A 4,521-nucleotide genomic window follows, 5' to 3' on the forward strand; every position below is an offset into this window, starting at 1 on the left:
ATAAGGCCTAGTACTGAGCCTTGTGGTACTCCACATTCTATTGGCTTGTTAGAAGACAACGTGGTATCCACCCTCACAAGTTGACTTCTGTTGCTCAGACACATATGAGGCTTTGGGCCTTAAGCTAAACATCGATAAAACCAAAACCACGTGCACTCCCCCGGAAGATCATAACAATGCTATAAAAATAGGAGAAGAACTATTGGAATATGTAGCGGAATTTAATTACCTCGGCAGTTTGATTTGACTCTGAAATTCAGCACAGGATTATCAGCGCCTCAAGAGCATTCTGGAAATTAAAAGACAGGGTTTTCTACAATCATGACTTGAGTACAAAAACGAAACTTGCAGTGTACCGAGCAATTATAATCCCCACCATGTTATATGGGAGCGAAACCTGGGTGCCGTACCGCCAACACATGAACGCATTAAACAAGTTGCAACAGAGATACCTTAGACATCTCTTAAGAATCCGGTGATTCCTTCATGTCCCAAACGTATCGGTCCTTGACAAAGCTAACTGCGAGAGTTTTAAAGTCATGGTTACAAAATCCCGCTTAAGATGGGCTGGTCACGTATGCAGAATGCAAGAAAACCGCATACCAAAATATCTGCTTTACGGTGAGCTTGTAGACGGTAAGAGGAGGCCGGGTGGACAACTCAAAAGGTACAAGGACATTTTCCATTTTCCACGAAAACTTAAAGCGGATTAACATGCAGAATGAGTGGGAAGAAGCAGTTCACAATAGAGCTCAATGGAGAAGAATTATAAACTCAGTTAACAGCGACAACCAAAAAGTAAAGAGGCAACAAAGCAATGAGATTTTTGAATGTCCGGAGTGCGGTAGGCAAATAACATCATGTATCGGGCTTTTCAGTCACAGAAAAGCTCATGAAAGAAAACGCCTTGCGTGACCATCTGCTGAGGCGTGTCGAATACTCATCGGCGAGTAATGGCAGTATGTATGCATTTAGTACCCCTTTGTAAAATAGAAAGAAAGAATACCACTTTTTTTAGAAACGGTACCACTTTCACAGTGAATATGATTTCCAATGACTAGAATATTCAAAAAAAATCATTTTATATTGAAAGTACGGTACTGCACTGAGTAGAAACTCTGCAATATGTCTAGCGTTATCGAAATTTTCTGACAGCAATAGTAATTTAAAACAGATTCCGTTAATTGAAAATGATGCTGGTACGATGATTTCTCAAAAGCTTAGGACCGTCTTCCTTGTTTCTTTTCTATTATTAGTCGCCTCTCCACGCACAACAAGCTCCTTTCAGAAGATTTATCAGTTTATTGTGTGATACGTCTCACATTATCACCGCTTAATTCGTTTGTACACGATTTATGAATGGGATTTAAACAGATTTTTTTATTAGAAGTTTTGTAAAGGTCAAAGAGAGGTTTATTTTAATTTTTAGTGAAGATTGTTTATAATTTTTAATTCGCCTTATCTGAGATATTGACACAGTGTTGATTTATTAATAAATAAATTTAGTTTGTATAAAAAATGTTGTAGAAATAATGTTAGTTAAGTTAATTATATTAATTTGAAAAAATTTTTTGCTTTTGATTAAATCGGTGTGAGAAGTGAATTTTATTAACATTTGAAATTGTCACAAAACAAAGCGATGCGTTGCTTTTTGCACTATTAAAAACTAAAATACTTTCTAAGATTCTATACTAAGATTATATCATTGCGATCATCGAAACTACCTGAAATACAGAGCAAAAATTTCTGATTTCTGCCATACCGAGCGCTGCGATCGAAATTTTTAAAATCAACTGAAATGCACCAAACCTATACAAATTTGTTCACCACATACGACACTACTACGGAGTATTGTAGCTAAACGATTAGATTTTTACATATTGTAAGTTTTGGGCTCGTTGAAGGATAATTAGAGATACAATTTAAAAATATTTTTATAAGATACAGTGTCCCAAATAAAAAATATCAAAGTTGTATTTAAAATGGAACACCCTGTATATTATTAAAGTACAAAAGTACAAAAATATATTATTAAACTGATATAATATTATTAGTAATGTTTGAAATTGATTAAAAACTTATTTGTAATGTTTTAAGAAAAGAGTATGTTCTATTCGGAGTAAAAATGTACTTTTTGTGCCTGCCTGTAACGTCGGAATAGCTTTACGATGGTCCTTCAAAGATACAGCATCGTCAAAAAAAAAGTATAATTTTTACTCCTAATAAAGCAATACACTATTACGCAAACAGTCAATTAATGTAGTTTGAGTACTGGAATCATGTTAATTGGTCCTCTTTAACAAATATTTAAACAGTTATTTTTATTTTTTAATTAAATAAACGAACTATATCGACAATATTAGCATTTGTACTCTTTAAAAATTTGTTACATCTTTAAAAATAATCTAAAATGTCAATATTCCATGGGTATATTGTTAAATGAGGTCTAAATTATAAGAAAATGCTTTTTTTACCTAAACTCGAAGAGATAGGCAAAAAATAATATAATAAAATTTGATAGACTATTAAATTGTGCATTTGATTCTCATAAAATATACAGGGTATTCCATTTAGATTAAACAAGTTATTGCCGTTTAAAGCTAATTATTTAAAATAAATTTTTAGACACAATAAATTTTTAGACACAATAAATAAATACAATACTCCGTGTCGTAAGTGGTGAACAACCCTGTATATTCTTTCACTGCACAGAATAGATGTATTGCAATGAAAAACGAACGCCTACATGTTGCCTAAAAAATAATGTAAATCGGCCCACGAGAATAAAATATATTGAACTTTAAAGGGGATGAAAATTTTAAGATGCCCATTTTTCGTCTCACCATATTTTCATTGATAACAAATATTAAACGGTGATCAATAAAAATATTTTATAATAGAAACAAGTATGTTTATTCTCAAATTAATTGACTTTTTTCTTTTCTTTTCAGCTACACCCCATTAGATGGCGCAATCGACTTCCCCATAAGGCTGATTCTACCAAATGTGTACTGCTTTACCTACCCTAGATTGTCGTGGTATTAGACTGGTTAAGAAACTTTTGTACTAAAACTCGTACGATTCTTTTTATACTGCCGTTTGCTTCGAACAGGGTTGAGACATCTTCGGTTAACAATGTACTCGAAATATGTACCATATTTCGTACATTTTTTTTTATTTTTCTAGTTATATTAATTTATTTAGTAATTATTTCGAGTACATTTGTTGCTGGGTGGTGTCGTCTTTTAGCTCTGGCTTTAAAAATACCTTGAAAATATTGACAATCCCCTTTCTTACAAAATAGTAATAATAGTAATAAACGAAAATAAAAAAATCGGTCTTGTTTCCAACGTGGTACTACAGTATATATAAGTATTATTAAGATAAATATCGATGTAAATATATAATATATTTAAATGAGCTGGAATTAATGGTTCATTAACAATACTAATATAAGACTTAATTCAATATGTACATACATATCCAGTTGGTATTGTCTTGTAAATAGTAATAAAGGTGAAAATGAATATATTAGATTATGAACAATATGTTGTTTTATTTAATTGAGTCCTTTTCTTTCTATTAGAGTCCTATTGTTCGAGCTCTCAAAGCCAAGAGCGGGATAATTAAACAAGTTTTGGGGGTTAAAAAATTAAGTAGCTATGTTGAATTGACAGAACGCATGTTATTTTTGATTTTTTCTACCTACTGAATTACACTAGTAATGTCTTTAGTTTTGTATCGAATTCTTTACTCTCTATTTTCTGTGAATATCAGCACAAAAACATAAACTTTTATATAGGGTCAAAATATTGTAATGAAACTACCGAAAACTTATATTCATTCGGATTTCTTGTTAGGAACATATAACAGTAATTATTGTTAGATCATCCCTATCTATAATTTGTTTATTTAATTTTAACTTAAAAATGCTGCATTAAACAGACATATCAAACTTTGATAATTATTATTTTTTGTCATGGTAACTATGATGTTATAGCGTAATTGTATTAAAAATATGAAGAAAAAATTGGAATAAATCGCAAAGTATTAAAAATAGGTATATGACATACTTAATAAAAATTGAAGGGTTTTGTAAATCTATCAGAAAAGAAGATAATATTATAGGATTTTTAAATTTAAAGTAGTTTAAATTCATTAAAATATTTTGAACACCCTGTAACATCTAACTAAAATATAAAAAATGCCTACACATATATGGCGGATTGATCTCTCCAAAAAAAATCCTTTATGGGTATTTCGCCACTGCACTGCAAGAAAAATCTACAAAATAAAATAGTTATTATTTGTAAACACTTCTGGCGTTAAACCTAAACGGACACTGCTTGTCAGAAGTTATGTTTACAGTAATAAAAATTTGCCTAACAAAGAAAAAATGCTCAACGTTTCGGAAAGTTTATCTCTTTCCGTCGTCGGAAGCAGAAAAATACAAAGAATAAAGAAAAAAAACTATTTAAAATATTTAAATTCAACTATTCGAGAACACTCATTAAACATATG

General features: G+C 31.0%; 1 protein-coding gene across 2 annotated transcripts in view; it reads left to right on the plus strand.

The window, feature by feature from the left end:
• The window catches only part of LOC115877302 (discoidin domain-containing receptor 2-like), a 111,849-nt gene extending 108,303 nt beyond the window's left edge, over positions 1 to 3,546 (plus strand). For both annotated transcript variants that reach the window (XM_030893436.1, XM_030893437.1), the window contains exon 8: positions 2,952 to 3,546. The gene's annotated coding sequence lies outside the window, so the exon portion shown is untranslated. The remainder of the gene's footprint in view (positions 1 to 2,951) is intronic.
• The last annotated feature ends 975 nt before the right edge of the window (positions 3,547 to 4,521 follow it).

This window comes from Sitophilus oryzae, unplaced genomic scaffold, assembly GCF_002938485.1.
Source record: "Sitophilus oryzae breed Bouriz unplaced genomic scaffold, Soryzae_2.0 scaffold_1443_pilon_pilon, whole genome shotgun sequence".
In the NCBI taxonomy this organism is placed as follows: Eukaryota; Metazoa; Arthropoda; class Insecta; order Coleoptera; family Curculionidae; genus Sitophilus; species Sitophilus oryzae.